This window comes from Suricata suricatta, chromosome 17 (genome assembly GCF_006229205.1).
Source record: "Suricata suricatta isolate VVHF042 chromosome 17, meerkat_22Aug2017_6uvM2_HiC, whole genome shotgun sequence".
Taxonomy (NCBI): domain Eukaryota; kingdom Metazoa; phylum Chordata; class Mammalia; order Carnivora; family Herpestidae; genus Suricata; species Suricata suricatta.
In genome coordinates, this window is record NC_043716.1 from 23,508,429 (window position 1) to 23,521,375 (window position 12,947).

Below are 12,947 nucleotides of genomic sequence, written 5' to 3' on the forward strand. Positions count from 1 at the left end.
CCCTCTCTGGGACAATTTTTGGGTATCTCTTATCAATTTTTCCAAATTATCATTTGGGAGAACATGCATTTGAACCATGACAGAGGTTTGGCTGTTGGCTTCCTTGAGATGCATTTTTGATGGAAATATCAGCGAGGTCGATTACTTTGGCCTCCAAGGAGTTGAGTCTGGAATGTCCAGGAATTTTAATAATCACTAGGGCAGCTGGCAAAAGTATGGCATGTAAGGGGCACCTGGATGGCTCAGTTGATTAAGTGTCCAATTCTTGATTTCAGCTCAAGTCATGACTTCACAGTTCATGAGTTTGAGGCCCTGTCAGCCTCTGTGCTGATGGCGTGGAGCTTGCTTCAGATTCTCTGTCTCCTTCTCTCGCTGCCTCTTCCCCACTCACTCTCTCTTTAAAAAATAAACATTTAAAAATATATGGCATCCAGATGAGGTCCCAGTAGTTCTTTTTTGTTCTTGATTCCCTTGCCTCTGGGGATGTGTCAAAGAGGAAATTGCTGCGATTGAGGTCTAGGAGGTTATTTCCTGCTTTCTCCTCTAGGGTTTTTATGGTTTCCTGTCTCACATTCAGATCCTTTATCCATTTTGAGTTTATTTTTGTGAATGGTGTAAGAAAGTGGTCTAATTTCATTTTTCTACATGTTGCTGTCCAGCTCTCCCAACACAACCTGTTGAAGAGGTTGTCTTTTTTCCATTGGATACTCTTTCCTGCTTTGTCAAAGATTAATTGGCCATATACTTGTGGGTCCAATTCTGGGTTCTTTATTCTATTCCATTGATCTATGTGTCTGTTTTTGTGCCAATACCATACTGTCGAGATAAAAATCTTCTGCAATGCAAAGGAAACAATCAAAAGAACTAACAGGCAACCAAAAGAATGAAAAAAGATAGTGACAAATGGCATATCAGATAAAGGGCTAGTAGCCAAAATATACAAGGAACTCACTAAACTTCATACCCGAAAAATGAAAGGTCCTAGAAAAAAGGAAATAGGTTCAGTGACAAGAACCTGTTGAAGTTAACTAGCGACCCCCACTCCTTGAAATATTTTAATAATCCAAGCCTTCACCTTCATCTCCACAGATGTTTCAGACACATGGGAGTACTCAAGGTGGCAAGTTCTTTATGGAAAGACCAGTAGACATTAGCTTACTGCCCAACATTTTGGGGTTTTGGTACAATGAAGGTAAACCACATAAATGGCGGTATCACTTAGCAAAGTTTTCCTTATTAAAAACTAATGTTTGGTCTCCTTTCAAAAGTAACTATGTGCCATATCCCTACTTCCTCCCCAGCCAGAATTTCAAATCACATTTCATTCCAGTTTTGCCTAGGTGATCACACCATTCTCTTCCAAAGTGCTCATGGGAATCTGTAAAAGTGGTATCATAAAATGTCATGGAGGAAATTACATAATAGTCAGAAAAACTTTAAAGAGTACCTACATTTTAAAAAGTTGAGTACCTAAATAATGGAATGTTAATCCTATGTACTAAAAATGCCAATTATCCGCTAATTTATCTAAGCATTCAAAGAAATTGTTTCTTTAAGAAATGTCTAGCTGCGGCGCGGGTGGCGAGCTGAGGTGGAGGCAGGCTGCGGCAGCGAAGGCGACAGTGGCCGCGGCGCCATGGCCGGGCTCGCAGGTACCGTGGCGTCGGCCTCCTGGGAACGGGATAAGAGGCCTTCGGTGCGGCGGTGCCGCCATGTTGTCCCTTCGGGGTCACCTTAGGCGTCGCCCGGTCCCTTTCTGGGGTTTTCCTTTCGCGAACCCTGGGGGCCACGCCTGTCTGGTGTCACGTGATTGCCCTGTGTGGCCCCAGCCTGGGTCTTGGGAGTCCCTTCCCGGACCGAGGGCGGGTCACCGGACCCCAGGGTCTCCTCCTGGCCTCCAAGGTCAGCGCTCGCCTGTCTGTTCTCAGGAAGGAACAGACGGAGCCGGAGAGCCCGGGGCTGAGGGGCGCGACTACCACGTCCTCGGCCCGGGGCCCATGGCAGGGGTCCCGAGTTCTGAGAGTCCTGCCACTCGGTCCCCTGCCACTCGGTCCCCGCCAATCAGAAGGGGCGTGGGGGAGAGGGGAAAGAAGGGCCTTCCCACACACAGAGACACCCGCTTTGGTGTCTGAGGTAAGGTGATTGGTTGACGCTCTGCTTCTCGCTCCCTCGTAACTTTTCACCAAGTCCGGACACCCGTTCCCTTTCCTCCAGTATATATGGGGAGTGGCCCTCAAGGGCAGCTGGAGGAACGGAATGCCTGGCACACCAATGGCCTAGGAAGAAGAATGGGGAATGGGTAACAGTTGCTTTTTCCCTCCCCCTTCCAGACCTTGTGTAAATTCCTTCCAGGCCTCCGTGTTCCTTTTCAACACTAAATGTTGGGACAGACTCTGGTCTGTCCTGGGGAGGAAATGCTCTTGCTGTTATAGGTTCGGATCCTGTTTTATCCCTTTCAGGGAACTGGTGTGTTGGGAACAGCTTCTGTTTGCCCTGCCTGACGTGGTCCAACCATCCCCTCCGCCTCTGGACGGCAACACCAAAGCCAGGACCAAAAAAAAACAAGTTCCAGCTTAAGTGCTAATGCCAAGTGTTAGATCTTGCTTATGTGTTTGTTTCAAATCAGAGAGACTGATTAATGTCAAGCAAATCTGTCGAAGGATTCAGAGCCCTGGTCAGTTTTCAGTGACCAGATCACTTCCATATCTGAGACTGGTCTTGTTAGAATTGCTGCCAAACACAGTTTAACCTTTTATCTGTAATACTGTTATTTCAAAGAGAAACATGGAAGTCTGGGTTTGGCTGTCTTTTTGTTGTTCTTTTATCTTTGAAACCTATATGCATTCCATTGCAAGCCTTTCACTGTGTGCTATGTGCTGCCTGTTCTGGGAACGCTCAGGAATCTGGATCCTGCTGGGGTACGGGCCCTGTGGGAGCGCCCATTCTCAGAGAAGACAGCGACGCGCCTCTGGGGCATATACGGGAAGGCACGGGTCACCAGAAGGAAAGAGAGTGTTGTTAGACTAACGTTTTGTGTCTTGTGTGCACACTCGTGCACGTTTATATCTCTGCGGGGGGGTCAGACTAACCGCAAATTCAGAATCTCACTTTAGGATGCTGGCTCCTGAGCAGATACAGTTTGAAAACAGACACCGAGCGAACGGCAGACCTGCTCCCTCACCCCACCCAGGGGTAATAAGCTGCTGCGGTCCTGCAGCTGAAGCCGGGGAAGCCCCCACCCCCAGGCCCAATCCAGATACTCCACAGACGCCATGCCACGTAGCATGTCTGAAAGTCAGGACCGAAACCCTCCCGGAGCTTATCGTGAGCGCTAGGCTAAGACACTAACATCTTTTCCGGGCATTCGTGCCAAGAATCTTGCCCATTGGTGTCCTGCAAAGACATCCCAAATCCCTTCCCAACTCATCTGCTATATCCTTGACAATAAACTATTTAAAAAATAATAAAATAAAATGACCCTATCAAAAGTTTCTGGCTAGAATGGATCTTCCTTTAATGGATCTGTGTTTTCTAAGCAGGATTGGATTTGATAAATCCAGTCACACTTTAGGCTTTGAGTTCAGGGATGGTGTGAATGAAGCTCTGTAGTCACAGCCTTTAATGGAAATGGACAGAGGCCACTAAAGAGATGCAGCTTTAGTACAGGTCCTGAGAGCACTAGGGCTTAAGACAACTCCCAGAGAAAAGGCCGCAGGGCGGGTGAAATCCCTCATGCATGAGGAATGGGAGGCGCAGAGAGGCTCAGTGACTTGCCCAAAGTCACCTAGCTTCCAGTGGCAGAGCCAGGCTTCTGACTCAGGTCTGTTTGGTGCTGAGTCTCCCCCTTCACCTCCTCTAGCCAAACAGTTGGATACTCACTCTGCTGTGCATAGTTGGGGAAAGCAGCAGCCACATGGAGCCTCCAGGTGTATTTCCGAGTTAACCAGGAAGCTGCTGCTAGTAATCTCAGCTTCAGACAGAAAAAGGAGAAAAATACAAATGTCATGAGAGCTGTTTGGTATCTGTCCCTGAACTGACACCAGTATTACTGTAAAGGTTATTTTCCTTCTTCATAATGGTTACCTTCTAAAGTCAGCCCAAAAAGGAGTCAGAGACTACCTTGAAAAACAACCCCCAAATAACCCGTAGCTTGGAGAAATGCCTGCATGTGTAAGAGGCTGGGGAGGCTGAGACTATCTGCGGGCCCAGCAGAGTCATCCCAGGCTCTGACCAGGACACTCACTCAGGGAACAGGAGGGAGCTGGATCAGCCTGTACCTGTTGTAATTTTTTCTGTCTCTGTCTCTCCTTCCCTCTCTCTCACTTCTGTCTTTCACTCTGGTTCCAGGGCCCTCAGTTGAATCTGTCCATAACTTCTCAGAGCTCTGGCAGGAACCACTGGGGCACCATTCAGGGTCAAGGCCCTACATTTCCCTGAGCCCCAATACCCCTGCCCTGGGAGTGCTGTATCCCCCACTCTGCTTCCCCAGGTGACATTCAGACATTTCCCAAATGTTTGTGAACTAGGTCATGTCACATGGCACTGGAGGAGGTGTGGTTTCATCTGATCAACAGATGTGGCTGCTCCTCCAGTTAGAGAGGAGAAGAGAGGTTGCAGTATGATCTCCTTGGGATTTGGGGGCCCTCCCAAGGGCAAGACATGAGAGCCCCTCAGTGCATAGCTGCCTGTATTTGCTCCTTCATCCCTTTGCCCAGCCTCGGGGAACTGGCTCTGTGGCCTCACTTCAAAGGCCTCTCCCACTATTCTTGCCTCTACCCATTTCTATTATTCCCTTTGGACATGTCCTAAAGAGCTCAGGATCTGGCAATTCCAAGAAGTCTTATAATCCCACTTGCAGCTGTGCCCTGGACTGGCCTGGAACGTCCATTGTTGTGGGTCCCACTGGGCAGGGTGGCAAGGACTGCTTGGTGGCCAGCAGGATGACTCTCTTCAACCTGGAGTCCCAAGTCTTCTAGCAAATGCTTATGAGGGCATATGGGCCCAGCACTCTCACTGCCCATATTGTAGGTGTAAAAGGTTGATGAGACCTGCCAGCCCCATGAAGGCCCAGTGGACTCCACTGCCTGCCCTCCTACATTTATGGGGCCCACTCCCTTGGACTTGGAATTTGCCTGAGCACTCTGACCATATTTAGCTGCCCAATGTCTCTCTGAAGACAGAGGTTGCAAAAGGGGAGCTACAGTTGATAAAAGCAACAAAATCCATTACAAGAACCCAGAAGGGCTCTTAGGCAAGAGACACAGAATGGGAAAGCAAATCATGGAGAGCACAGAAGAAAATGGAGGTGGGAGAATGAGGGGGAAGAGAGAATACAAGTAACAAAACCGTGCCCAAGATAAGAGAAAAACAAAGTAGAATTGTCTCCACAGGGCCTTATGGGGTAAGGCTGTGTAGGTGTCTCACTATGGGTAGACTGGACCCACTTCCTCCTTCCAAGCCCCCTACCAAGAGTCTGGTACCCCTGAAGAGAGACCACATGGCTGAAAATGGTCAGTGGTGGTCAAGAAGTGGTAGGGGAACAATTCAGCTCTCTCCCTAACACCAGCCCCTGAATGAGAGCTGTATACTGATTTAGGGACTAGAGGTGTCTTCCTCCCCTAGCTGGGCACTTCCCCTGACAGAATTGTGGGGTGGGTTACCTGCCCTCTGCGGGATGCAAACAACCTGCCCCACAGCCTCCCTGAGGAGATGAAAATCATGAGATCCAGGCTCCTTCAGTGTCCCCACTAAACATCACTCTCCTTAAATCCCCACCTACCCCATCCTGCACAGGCTGATTAGCCACTGGGCTATGGCTCCCAGCAATGCCCAATGACCTGGCTTTTTCACAGAATACTTGTGGGTAAGACCTGTACAAAGTATTTGCAAATAGTTCAAAACAAGAGTAAGAATAACAATTGTGTGTGTGTGTGTGTGTGTGTGTGTGTGTGTCTACTTGAGAGACTGAGAAACAGAGAAAGAGGGAGAGAATGAAAGCAGAGTATAGTAGAAACTTGGAAAAATACTAACAATAGCTGAATATGAGTGATGGGTTTTCTGAAGTTCTTTGTACCATCTTCTCCAGTAAATTTCAAAGTATTTCAAAATAATACATTTAAAAATTAGTATAGCTTTTAAAAAGTGCTCTCTCCTGGGGAACCTGGCTGGCTCAGCTCGTTAAGCATCAGACACTTGATTTCAACTTAGGTCATGATCTCATGGTTCATGGGATGAAGCCCTGTGCTCAGGCTCTGCCCTGACAATGTGGAACTTGCTTGGGATTCTCTGTCTCTCTTTCTCTCTCTCTGCCCCTCCCCACGCTCTCTCTCTCAAAATTAATAAATAAACATTTACCAAAAAAATTTTTTTTAAGTTACCCTCTGCTGCACCAAGGTCTTTTCTGGATCTTCCCTATCATACAAACATGTTAGAGCCCCATTGCCCATAGGCCTTTTCTGATAGCACAGTACCATCTACCTCTACTTGATTTTTCTGCTACTATTTAAGGGAACACTTGCAGACAGTTGATACCAGCATTTCTTCCTCCCAATCAGATCCAAACAGCTCTGGTTATCCTGGTAGCTGAGAAGTGACCACTCTCTCAGTCACTTCCTCCATTTGGGGGACTGGATGAGACATCTGTGGCCTGAGAACCAGTCTCACTGCCTCATTGGCTGGTTTCATGGCAACAGCAAACCCCAGGACAGTGTCTAAAAAGGTATATACAAGGCTTCCAGGACCTTGAGGACATGTTGGGGGGTTCTGGCGCAGCTGCACGATGCTGGTTCGTGGAGTGACTACGTAGACTGACAGTCGACATGCCTATAGCAGGAAGCTAAATTCGGGGCTGCTGTTTGGTGGTTTCTCACAGGTTTAAGGTGGAATGAGATTTCCCATTATTTCAGGTCTGACCTAGCACTGGCTCTCTCCTGCCTCGCTGTGTGGCTTGGGGTGATTCCCAGGCCCTCTCTGGGCCAGTTGCTAGTGGTAGAGTTTGCTAGAAATGGTGGCTTCCAAGGCAGGAATCCAGCATCCCTGCAGAGCGCTTTTTCCCACATTTGGATAATGCCATAAGTCCAGGCACTGGCTAATGTGGATTGGTGGCTCTGGCTGGGTCATGTGACACCTGCCTCGCTGCGCTGCGCTGGGACAACCAGCCCCTCACCCCACTCCTATCACTTCTCCCTCTCCCCCACCTTCTGCTAAGGGCCCACCCCAGCAACTCCCCTTCGTGAGAAGGTCTAGTTAAGAGCTGAGGAGTCAACCCTGCCAGCGCCCTGTGGTTGCTACAAAGGCGCTATCCAGCCCGTGGTGCTGAAGTATCCTGGGCCCTCCCTCCAGAGAACAGAGAATAGTCCCTGCCTGCAGTCACCATCCTCAACCCAGCAGACTCCAGGCCTTGTTCACATTGAACTTTTAACTGGCAAGGATGCTTGTCTGCCTCAGCAGGTTTTAAACTGGAATTGCCTTGGAGGTTTGAGCTTCCCAGAGGAGTCCAAGGGGGAACCAGTGTTTTCCAGGGGTCAGTCAGCTGGGGAAAATGGACAGTACTCAACGGCTGTGCTCCATTCTGGAATGAGTAAGCTTTCATACACTATGGGCATCTCCACTGCTTTCTTGTAACTTATTCTATGAGTTATGTGGGGAGATTGGGCCCAAAAGAGGGTCCACTCACTTTCCAGGAACTCAGTTCTTCCCAACTGCATCCAAACCCAATAGGCCCTGATACCTGAAGAGGATGAGGTGAGACAATCCTTGAAATTCCTCCTGTACACACTCCCTGCAGGGAAGATGCTTCTCCCTCCACTCTGGCTGACCTCCAACTTTTGTGGATGCTGACAACCCTTCCCTCCCCACCCAATGTCCAGTCAGGCAGGGGACATCAGGTATCCCCAGTGAAGGGCTCTGCAACTTGAAGTCTAGAATATTGTTCTCAGAAGAGTAAGTGACACAGTTGCCCAGTGTAATCATGATGGCAGTAATGGTGGGCAGCATGAAGAAGCATGGTATACCTTTTAGGGGAAACTAGTACCAAAAAGAGGACAGGTAGGACACCAGGAGAAGCAGATAGATGGCTATACTGGTGCCCACGACCAAACCCACGTATGCCCTGGCCTGCCCTGGATCCCATGGGCAATCATCAGGGCAGTCAGGGCCGAGTAATACCTCCTTAGCATCAGCTGAGCCTCGGTTCTGGCTGGAAGAGAGAAGAGGTACCAGCTGAGGGAAAAGAATTTTGAGAGACCACTCAAGGAGAGCTGAGTATGAGGCCACTTAGCAGAAGCAATGTAATGTCCTACATGAAAGGACATAGATCCAGTGCTTATAACCACCAGCAGTCCCAGTTTGAAGCTCTCCAAATTGTAGAGAGCAGTCTTGCTGAGCTTGCTGGGCCCCAGGGGACCATGTACCAGGGTAGAGATTAATTCACACCACAGGGAAGGGCAGGTAGTGGCCTCAAGATTGTTGAACTGTCCAAGAATGAGGATTCATTAAATCGATTATTGTGCTGCATAGTGAATCGTGTTGCTTGACTCTTGAAACTTGCCCTTCTCCTTATCCAGGGTGCCTGCTGGTATACCCTGGATAAGTGTCTAAAGATGGGCAGGGATGCTCAGTCCATTGAAGGCACACCCCTCTGTGGGATAGAGTAGACAGTCTACCAGGACATGAGAAGGTCTAATCCCTTCTCATGGGCTCCATAGTGTGGCCCCCATGGCAATAGATAATAACAAATGTCACCCTGGGCATCATAATTACCCAAATAGGCAAAGGGATATTAGCAAACCCATTAGGCAGATGGAATAACAAAGGAGCAAGAGAAGGCATGGGACAGTCAGCACAGGCCCCAAAGAAAGCCTAAAGTCCGACTTCTGGTGGTCATCTCACCACAACACCATCCTTTATGTCCTCTGTTCTCCACTTCATCTATCAAGAAGCTGATGCTAAGTCAGCCAGATCCTAACATTATCACATTTATGTGATAATAACAATGGAGACATCACATGTTGACTTAATTAGAAAATGTGAAAAATAATATTGGAGTGTAGAGGAAGCACAGGCTAAATCTACATCAGAGCAGGCAGTTTGAACAGAGGTCTAAAATTAAAAATCCAATAAGTAACAATAGAAGCATGTGATTTAAAGATACAGACATAAATACTTCCAAAACTGTAGAATGATTTGAAAGTAGCTATCTCTGAAGAAGGGAACTGGTGTAGGGCATGTGGGACACCATGCTGTTTTTGTGACAAGCTTTACAGTACTCTATCTTTTTAACAATCTCCCTGCATTACTTAGAAATAAGTTAAATTTAAAATGACACCAGAGGACCAGTGGAATCTAGGTGCATGGGCCTCAACCAAGTCCAGTCTGGTGAGCAAACCTGAGAGAGATGCCAGCAATGGACACTGCCGCAATGCTCTGCATTCTGGAAGTCAGGCTTCATTCAGGAGCTAAGGCATGGCCTACTTCACTGCCCAGTTCTAGTAGGTCTCAGAGATCCCTCTCCTCTTACTCATGCTTGGCATCCTGCCTTACTCTGTTCCCACGATCTCCTAGTCACAGCCCTCAGTCACAGCCCTCAGTCACAGCACTTCTTACCTCCTGTCCTCACCTGTTCCCTTGAGTGTCTATTGCAGAAAATTGAGAGCTCCCAGAAAGCCTGGAAGATGCACTGCTCATCACTTTCCCCCTCTGCACCCCAACTCCAGTGCCGGGCCCAGGGCTAGCACACTGCTGGACTCAACCTTCTCCTGCATGGATGTTGGCAGCCTCTGTTCATAGACAAAGAAAGTCTTATGAAAGTAAAAGTGCTAGGTCATGAGTGAGGCCCTGGCAGGTGGTTCCCTCTGAATAGTTTGCCACTTCCCACCTGGCTTGTATGAGATGTTTGTATACAAGGTGTGGTAATGCCACCCAGAGGACCTGTGGCGGCCCCAGGAGACTCTGTCCTCTCCCTGGCAGTCCTCAGCACTGCCCCCGCCCCTGTGGGAATAGACACAAGTGAGATGCCAATGAGGGACAAATGGGCTGTGCAATAAATCCTTCCCAACAAGTAACCAAGTAAACTTCTAAGATGCCCTGAGCACATGCCAGGCATAGCACCAAGTGCTTTATGTGCACTGGCTTTTTAACCAGCTCAGAGTCCACTTTACAGACAGGGCACCAAAGTCCTGGAACTTGGGGTGGGTATGCCAGGTTCTGTCTCCTGAATTATGCTTGGTCCAGATCCAGATGTTAACTCACAACTTCAAGTCATAAACCTGTCCCTCACAGACAAGTGACCCAGCATCTCCAAAAAGGATCCCTGGCCTGACCCAGCCCTGGATGATCAGGTCTTTTTGGTCCCTAGTACATGAGCTCACCCTGTTATCCCCAAGGTCCTAGGTACATGGTAGGGTATTCTGGGACTCTCCAAGGCCCAGGAATGGGAGTGGGGAGCAATGAGAGGAAGGTTTCTAGGGGAGAATACAAATCAACCAGATAATGTGAGATTTGGATTCAGTTCTGCCTGGACCCATACTAGATGTGGAGAGTGAGCACCAACACTCCTGGTGCTGACGGCTCAGGGAAAGGCCCAGTACACACCCTGGAATGGAATCTTCAGGTCAGGGATATTGGGCAGAAGAATATCAGGCATCGAACCCAGCCAGCAGGCAGGAGATTGGGGAGTGCTTTGTAGAAGGGGTGAGGAGTAACCAAGTCTTACAAGATGAGTAGACTTTAACCAAAAAAGGGGAGAAGGGAAATCCAAGCCTAGGGAACAGAATGAGAGAAGGCACAGAGCTGGTGTGTTCAAAAGAATCTGGTGAGAGGCAAGAGTACTAAGGTAAGACTAGAGAAGAGGTACATGAGGCCAGAAAAGTGAACTTGTTTGTTGAAATTACTGATTTTATAGGGGAATAAGCAGGGTGGGAGTCACTTGACCCTGGATGATGGAGCTCAAACCTAAGGCCCAGACAAGGCAGTGGCAGAGCTGGAATTTGAAGCCCCCTCTTGCGGCTCTTTCTATAACCTGCACCTTTGCCTCACTGGGATCCCCAACCTTTCCCAGACCCTGTCCTCTGCATCTTCTGAAAGGCAGTGATACCAGAAAGAATCTGCAGGGACTCTGGTGTCCCTTGGTTGAGATCTCTAATGAGATCAAGCCCAACACAAAATAAGGCTTAATCAATAGTCTGGACTCCCAATCCAGCTCTCTGCAATGGAGAGCAAAGAAAGGAAAAGCTCTTTTCCTGCCAGACTTGAAAAAGCTGTTGCTCCTTCCCTTCCCCTTCACCCCAAACCTACATGTTTGGGCTACTGAAGAGGGGAGGGCTGGAAGTGACCACTGGAGTATGATGGGGCCTCCTTGGCAGAGCAAGTGAAGGAACATCTTGCCTTTAAATACTTTGAAATAGCAACAGACATAAGAAGTAAAAAAAAAAAAAGTCCCTGCAACACAGATGGCACATGTTTTCTTGCAGCCTGCGGGTAGCACCTCACAAGGTCTCCACACACAGAAGCCCAAGCCCACACCAGCAAGAGGCTGGGACCAGAGCTTCTGTGGACTTTCCAAGTATATTTATTCATATTCCTGCGGGCCCCTGAGGGCCCTGCCAAGGTTCCCAGTGTCCGCTGAGGAAGAAAAACATGGCCCCTGACAGTCAGAACTGATTTGATATTCATAGTTAGACCTCAGTGTTGTTACAAACTGTTCTAACACTCACAGCCAAGTCACTTTCTTCTCCTGTTGGACATAAGCAATCAACAAAATCAAGCTCAGATAAAGATACTCTGAGAGCATGATAAAGTGAGACAAAATAAGGCCACTTCATACTTTCTAAGCACAGACAAAACCAAGGTCACTGTGCTGACACCCATAAAATACCAAACATACTGCTCTTTTGGCTACAATTAGTGACTGATATATTTTTAGCAGCTTTCTTGAGATATAATTCATATACCATATAATTCCTCCATTTAAAGTGTAAGGGACACCTGGGTGGCTCAGTTGGTTGAACATCTGACTTTGGCCAGCTCATGATCTTGCAGTTCATGAGTTTGAGCCCCACATCAAGCTCACCACTGTCAGCGCAGAGCCCGCTTCAGGCTTCAGATCCTCTGTCTCCCCTTCTCTTGCCCCTCCCCAGCTCATGCTCTCTCTTTCAAAAATAAATAAACTTTTAAATTAATTAATTAATTAATAATAAAGTGTACAATTCAGGGCATCTGGCTGCCCAGTTGATAAACCATGCAACTCTTGGTCTTGGGGTCATAAGTTCAAGCCCCATATTGGGTGTAGAGCTTACATTACAAAAAAATTCTTTTCCTAAAGCTTAAAATTTAGTGGCCTTAATTATATTCACAGGATTGTGCAACCACCACTTTGGCAAACTTAGAACATTGCCATTACCCCAAAAAGAAACCCTGCACCCCTTAGTCATCATCTCCAAATTCTCTCATTCCCTAGGCAGACACTAATTTTTTTTTTAGTTTATTGTCAAATTGGTTTCCATACAACACCCAGTGCTCTTCCCCACAAGTGCCCTCCTCCATCACCACCACCTCTTTTCCCCCTCCCCCTTCCCCTTCCCCTTCAACCCTCGGTTCCTTTTCAGTATTCAGTAGTCTCTCAGGTTTTGCGTCCCTCTCTCTCCCCAACTCTCTTTCCCTCTTCCCCTCCCCCTGGCCCTCCATTAGTTTCTCCTGTTCTCCTGTTAGACCTATGAGTGCAAACATATGGTTTCTGTCTTTCTCCATCTGACTTACTTCGCTCAGCATGACACCCTCAAGGTCCATCCACTTTCCTACAAAAGGCCATATGTCATTCCCTCTCATTGCCATGTAGTACTCCATCGTGAATATATACCACATCTTCTTGATCCATTCGTCAGGTGATGGACATTTAGGCTCCTTCCATGTTTTGGCTATTGTTGACATTGCTGCTATGAACATTGGTGTAC